Source organism: Trachypithecus francoisi, unplaced genomic scaffold, assembly GCF_009764315.1.
Source record: "Trachypithecus francoisi isolate TF-2019V2 unplaced genomic scaffold, Tfra_2.0 Lachesis_group5, whole genome shotgun sequence".
NCBI classification, from domain to species: Eukaryota; Metazoa; Chordata; class Mammalia; order Primates; family Cercopithecidae; genus Trachypithecus; species Trachypithecus francoisi.
In genome coordinates, this window is record NW_022681470.1 from 867,327 (window position 1) to 874,784 (window position 7,458).

At 41.7% G+C, this 7,458-nt stretch overlaps 1 long non-coding RNA gene across 1 annotated transcript; it reads left to right on the plus strand.

Moving 5' to 3' along the window:
• The first annotated feature begins 284 nt into the window (after positions 1-284).
• Positions 285-7,458, plus strand: LOC117075097. Its single transcript, XR_004433843.1, has 3 exons — positions 285-1,846; positions 7,021-7,173; positions 7,368-7,458. It is a non-coding gene; the product is annotated as an uncharacterized LOC117075097 (long non-coding RNA).

Consider the following 7,458-nt stretch of genomic DNA (forward strand, 5'->3'; position numbering starts at 1 on the left):
AAATTAGCTCCCCCTCTGGACTTATTTCTATTAATTGAACCTTAATTTTCCTGGTCTGATTCAGGACTTGCAATGTCCTTGGCAAGATTTTCTGCCTTCTTCTACAACCATCCACCAGTCTCTGCACCCACTTGTTACCAAACTACCATAATTTCGTCTTTTACAAAGTCTCCTGTCTATCCTTTCCTTTAAGTTTCACCTTGACAGCACATTCTAGAACCTCATTACCTCACACCAGGACAAAGGGGTCCTACCCAGACGACCTTCCACCTGCCCATCTAATCCCAAACACTCTATGCACACTGCCACTTTCACCATCCCATATCCACGCTTCACAGAGACACCTGCAAAAACACTTCTAATGCAAGACTCAGCCACAACTGAGCCTCAGAGTGTGACATCTAGGGGACACGTTGACAAAGAACCACAGGAGAAACCAAAGACGTGGGTAAAGAACCAGGAGAGGAGACTCCAAAGAAAGGTCAAGACCCGGGGGCAGACACCAAAAAAGAGATGAGAACGTCCAACATTGCTCTTTCGCAGCCTAAAGTCCTCCAAGTAAATGTCAGAAGCCAGCAAATGCCTTGGGGAGCTGATAGGGAGCCCTGACCCATCTCCGGAGATGAATCAGAAACCTGTGCAAGTAGAACAAGGGGCCGGAAGACTGGTCTAGCTACACGGGAGGCCAAGGTGACGCTGAGGGACTCACTCACAGATGCTGAAGGCTCAGCAGGGTCTGCACGGGGTCTAAGGAACCCAGCACTGAAACGCCATTCCGCGTTGCTCAGGCAGTCCGTGGACACGCGCTCGACTCCCACATCCTGAAGATGTTCTATCCCGGGAAGACGTTTATCAGAAGAGAATTTCAAAAAGAGTAAGTAACTTTTCAGTAAATGTCTTCAATTAGACTCCCGCTTTAAGGCAACTGTTGAACTTTCCCCAGTGTTGGAGGATACATGTGACGACATGAAATGTTCCCATTTTTCAAAGTTTGCATCTACCAAGTCGTTCATGTGGGGTTTAGCACTGTTAAGTTCACTCCTCAAAGTAATAGGTCCTATATTATGGCAGAAGATTCTTCGTCCTAAATTTCTGATTCAAAATCGGGAAAAACTTCCGAGTCATAAAAGATATAGATATTTACCAGTATTCCAGTTAAATGTATAATATAAATGGAAAAATACGAGTAATCATTGAGTCACCTTTTCCAGATGTCTCAGAGAAAACCTCTGACTATAATGCCCATGGAAAATCATCTTAATTCCAGAAAGCGGGGGCTGAGGGGACACACTGTTGAGAGCGTGAGTCATGGAAAATCACGAGTGGTGGCAGGCGCCCCGCCTCAGTTCCCCTCAGGAGAGGGCGCCCGCCGGCGTCCGCCCAGCGCGCCCTCCCGCGCTGCCTCGTCCCAGTCGGCCCAGGTTCCCCGTCTCCAGTCGCCGGCGTCGTGAGGCTCGCGTGAATCCCCAACGCCCGCGCCTCGCTATGGCCGCCCGGTCGCTCTGAGAGGTTCCAGGCAGCCCAAGGGCGGGATCCTCACGGCGCAGGCGCGCGCCTCTGCCACAGCCAGGAGAGGAGCGCGCGGCAGCAGCTGCAGGGAACCGTTAGTGGAGGAGCCCCGCCCCCACGGCCGCCCGGCCCGCGCCTCCCACTCCGCCTCCTAAGCTGGAAGCTGAGAGAACCCAGGGCTCGGGCTCCACCTCCCGAGCCTGTCGCAGAGCGTGGCAAGTCCCCTTTCGGGAAGACTAGATCCTCAGACCGACATGCCTGTGGCCCAGGTGGGATTTCCAGGACAGGCCACTCACCAAGAAGCCAGACGACCAACTTCCCTTCTCTTCGGGCTAAGGTGGGCACAATTGCTTCACTTTTAGTTTTAGTGACATTAAACATGCTCTGGGAAATGATGTCCCGTTTCTGAGTCAGCAGTCCCGCCTTTTCCACTTCTAAAGAGGGAATCATGAATTGCCTAGACTGCTATAAAAGTTAGGCCTAAATAAGATGATAGAACTTCGCATCAGACTTTTGAATCTTTTGGTAACTTTAGTAAGGGTTTGCGGCTTGGTGGCGAGAATTCCTGGCTCGTTCAAAGAAAGCTTTACCAAAGGAGAATTAACCTAGAGAAGGTTAAACACCGTCACACATCAAGTGACAAATCCGAGGGGACTTTGCATTAGTAAAGAAAAATTAGGCGCAGGCCCTTAGATGCTGTAAAGGCGACACACCGTCAGCTGTACTGGCCACTCCAGAAAATATCAAAAACACATGTGGTTTCTGAATTCTTCTTACATTTTTGACCACCTTTGATTAAACATCCTGGCTTGCAACATTTTATGTAATATCTGCAAATGGAGTGAGCTGGCTATAGCAGTATGTGCATTAAAATAAATCTAATGCATGCTAATAGTGTATTCTTATGAAATTTCAGCCCTAGAGACAATAGTAGGAAACTTAAGATGTAAACTCGTGAAACATTCCATCATAAAACTGATTAAGTTGAAAAAGGGAAGTAGCATAAAAAGGAAATAGAGTAATAAGTGCCAAAATACACTCTGATGCACTTGTCCCTTTTTCGTGTGTCTTCCAACTATTGTTATTTTTCCAGTCAGTTAATTTCTCCTCTGCTTTTCCTTCATTTTCCTAAGTTGTTCTTCACTTTCTACCCCTCTCCCTGCTCCACTTTTCCCCTGTGGCAGTGAATCAACTGTGGGATCCCAGCTCTCACAACTGCTGCTGGGAGGGTGTGGATAAGTTACAGCTCCTAGCTCACTTTCTCACCTGTACAGCGGGATTGACCACACCCTCCTCCCAGGGTTATTATGGGGTGGAGCAAGTCAAGATCTGGGAGGTGCTCATTTATTCTTATCAGAAGATGGGAAGCCCCTACTATGAACTGGACACTGGTATCAGGACCCAGGAGCACAGTTCCTGTGCTCAGGGATCGCATAACCTCATGGGAACAGCAACCAGAGAAGAATTTCATGAGGATGAGCTCCATGCTCTATCCTCACTCCAGGCCTCTTCCTTTTCCTTCTCTTTTACTTTGCATCTTAATGCTCAAGGCTAATGCCAAAAAAAAAAAAAAAGTGAAGTAGGGAAAGGGTTTCTAGAGCATCTCAAGCTTCTTTATGTCAACTTTACCTCCCTCTCCTGATGGACTCTGCTCTTTTCTCCACCCCATCCTCATTTCTGTGGAGTTCAGCAAATGTTAACTGTACAATCCTTGTGCAAGCACTCTACCAGGTACTGAGAAATCAAATAACCTAATTTCAGTGTAAAAGTGAGAGTACTGAAATCAAAGGAACTTATCTTGAAGCCCAGATAGTGTTTTCCATCAACAGGACTTTCCTGGGCCTCCACCATGGCTTTATGCCCCAGCAGGACAGAGCTGCCCTCCTGGTTGATTTTACATTTCTAATGAAATCTGTTTTTTTTTCTTTTTATTTTATGTCCCCATTATTTATATTCCCAAGCACACTGCAGAGCTCAGCTCCCAGCCAGATTGAGCTGCCATGTGACCTTGTTGGTTCTTCTTCCCACCTGGGCCCTGCTCTAGTTCCTCAACATCCTTCCTGCTCATGGAAAAGGTCTCACCCCAAAGTGGCCCTGGGATTCCCTCTTGCATATTTTCGTGTGTGTGTGTGTGTGTGTGTGTGTGTGTGTGTGTTTACAAACTGAACTGATTTACTCCCACCTCTTTAGATCTCCTTTAGAAAGGAGAATGCAGACTGGGTGGCTGTGAGCACGCAGGTGAAGAGGCAGCTGAGTAGCAGATCACCATGGAGGAAATGGGGGCCCACATTACTTTATAATCAAACATTAATTTGAAAATGTATTAAATCCCTGATGACCTAGAAAACATTTTGTTAAATGTTTTTGTAAACACTTCTCTTTTGTTAATTGTCACAAAAAATTATTTGTTAATTGCTGTGACACATTATTACCATTTAACTAATCTCTAGAGTATTGGCGGAGAATCTTTACCAACCAGGAATTAGAGAAATGTTGGCCTCTCGAAGTTAAAATCACCAGTTCCAAAAGGCTAGAGGTATGACCTATACATGTGCTTTGTAAAGAATGGCATTGTTTATAAAGAATCCATAAGCAGATTTATTCACGTGCTTTGGGGTAAGCAGGAGCCTCACTCGTAAGTAACTCCTTAAATTTTACTCACTGAAGAGAGAAGCAGGATTATGGATTTTGTCAATTCTCTTTAAATTGTGCAAGAGTGATATTCTTGCTAAGGAAGGTAAACTTGATAGTTCACTTCTTAGGTGTTTTTGGGTGTCTTAATTCATGTATGTCTTTAAACTTGCTAGTGAATACTTCACTGAAATAGCTGTGATATGTCTAAAGATTATTTGTTGCTTTATTATTTCTGCCTCATGATAAATATATACTAATAAAATAAATGTTCTGATTGCAGTGTTTATCTTAGATTATTTGTTTTTCAAAATGGTATCTGATAATCTGTTTGTGACATATTGTCTGGGTCAAAGGATTGAAACTATAATGACAGAATAGTCCCCTAAGAACCGAAATACTGCAGGTACAAAGAATGAAATATTCTTGAAATTGATTTTATAAGATAACTCTGATATCTACATGCATTTCATGGAAATGGTAATGTAAGCAAATATACTGTTTAAAATATTGAAATAAAAGTGAAATATCTTATATCGTTATTACTATGAACAATTTGTGATATTTCCTTCATATTCAGATATTGTGATATTTGCTGCATATCTAGAGATTCTGTATGCAGATGGTCTCAAATGCTATTATATTTCATCTGATTAGCAATCAACAAAAAAATTAGGAATGCCACTGATATTATTATTAATCACATTTTTAAAGTCATAAAGCAAATAATTTCTAAGTATCACTGAGATAATGAAGAGTAGGGAAATATTCTGAAGTTTCTCTTAGGCTCAAAAGCATGCCTTTTGCATTTAATCACCATGATACATTCTTGTGTATGAAGAAGATATAAGGTAACTTCAGCATAGAGAAACTTGAGATTCCATGTAGACAGAGAAGAAAAAAATCATGCAATCTGAAGAGAGGAAGCATGGAAATGAGACTTCTAATGACCAGTAGCTAATGTGTGGTTTTGATAAAGCAAATTAAAAATAACAGTAAAGGCTGGGCATGGTGGCTCATGCCTGTAATCCCATCACTTTGGGAGGCTGAGGCGGGTGGATCACTGAGGTCAGGAGTTCGAGATCATCCTGGCTAACACAGTGAAACCCCGTTTCTACTAAAAATACAAAAAGTTAGCCAGGCATGGTGGCATGCGCCAGTAGTCCCTGCTACTCGGGAGGCTGAGGCAGGAGAATCGCTTGAACCCGGGAGGCAAAGGTTGCAATGAGCTGAGATCACACCACTGCACTCCAGCTTGGGCAACAGAGTGAAACTCCATCTCAAAAAAAAAAATTGTCTTCATTAGTAAAATGAGGATAATTTTTAAAATCACAAATAGCTAAAGGGCGTACTAGAGAAAAACAATAGCATAAACATTTTTGCAAAACTGTTATTGAAAAATCATATGAGTATAACCAAGGCAAGTAACTCATATTTTTAATGTCATTATAATACCAATAAAATTGTGGCATAAACTAAAATAGTTTGGTAATGATACATGAATTATAAATAAATAACAATAGAAAATGAAACTTTTGATATTTTAAAATTACAACTAATGATTCTAGGTTTTTATAGAAAATTAAGTAGTACAGACATTAAAACTAACAAATGAATCTTACTACTAAAATGGTAATTAAAATCACAAGAAGATTTTCTTAAACTTGAAATGCTGCAACACAAGCCAAAAAAAAAATGCTGAGGTTAGAATATTTGATTTTGTTTTGTTTTGTTCTGTTTTTTAGACGGGGTCCTGCTCTGTTGCCTAGGCTAAGTGCAGTGGCATGATCACAATCATGGCTCACTGCAAACTTAACCTCCTGGGCTCAAGGGATCCTCCCACTTCAGCTTCCTGAGTAGTTGGGACTACAAGTATTGCCCAGGCTGATCTCAAACTTTGGAGGTCAAACAGTCCTCCAGTCTTGGCCTCCCAAAGTGCTGGGATTACAGGTGTGAGCTGCTGCGATGGGCAGGATATTTAAATTTTAGTTAGAAGATTTCAACAAAGTCTAGGAAACCATATGGGGAAGAGGTCCAGATCGATGTTTAGCCTTCTGTTAAATATTGGAATACATTTCTGGCAAAAAGAAGAATCTTTTTTACAGGAGCAGTGTCTTAATTGTAATGTGCAGAAGAAGAGGTGAATGAGAGTACAGCAAAGGAAATAGACACTGCCAACAGAAAAACAAAATACATTCAGTTGTGAATATTATCACAGCTTTTATAGATGATGCTGCAAAGAAAGAGAGGAAGGCTCATATACATGTCTTAGAGAGCAGCTGAAATTTTAAAATGGTGAGGCATAATCTATCTGGTCCCATTGGAATTAAAACTGTTGTCAGAGGAAGGTCAGAGTCATTCATTAACTTATCATGTAAACCTCTTTTGGAGCAGCCCGTCAGAGGAGGGGACATAGCCAACGTGATTCTAGGCCCCTGAATAGAGAGAATGAATAATGGCTGGAGAATATTCAAACCATTGGGCTGATGAAGAATCTGTCGTAAAGCATGTCTGGAACAACAATTTGATATTGAAGGAAATGAGAAAATAATCTCTGGATGTGTCCTGGCAGAATTTTTAAAACATTTTAAAATAAATACTGTAAATTTGCTCAATAGCTGAAAGGTTGTAAGATCTTGATCTCATTTTAATTCCTTTATGTGCTTAGCTCTCAGATCCTATGATTTTAAAAGCTAAGAATGAAAGAAAATATGCTTGTAGAGAAAATATGCTTAATCATTGATTCGAAAATGCTTGCATTTTGTCCATTTCCTCTACCTCTACATTGATGACAACAGCTGCCCTCATTTGTAGATGTTACCAATTTTCTGCATTTGTGGGGGGTTTTGTGTCATTTTATAATTTTGTTTTTTATTCCAGATTATTGTAACATATTATCAGGTATGGACAACATCACCATCTTCACAGAATTCCTCCTCATGGATATCTCAAGCTCCCGGGAGCTCCAAATTTTGCAGGGTCTGCTGTTCTTAGTCATATATCTGGGAGCCTTGACTGGGAATCTTATAACAGGTACGGTCATTGTGATAGACCCACATCTTCATTCTCCAATGTACTTTTTTATAAGCAATTTGTCCCTCATAGACCTTTGCTGCATCTCAATAAGTGTTCCCAAGTTGATTGTGAATTCCCTAACAGTTAGTAAGTCAATCTCACTCAACGAATGTGCAGCTCAGATTTTTTTTATATTTTCTTTGCATCTATAGAGCTTGCTTTCCTTGTGGTGATGTCCTATGACCGCTATGTTGCCATTTGCCACCCTCTGCAGTACGGGCTGACCATCACCCCACGTCTGTG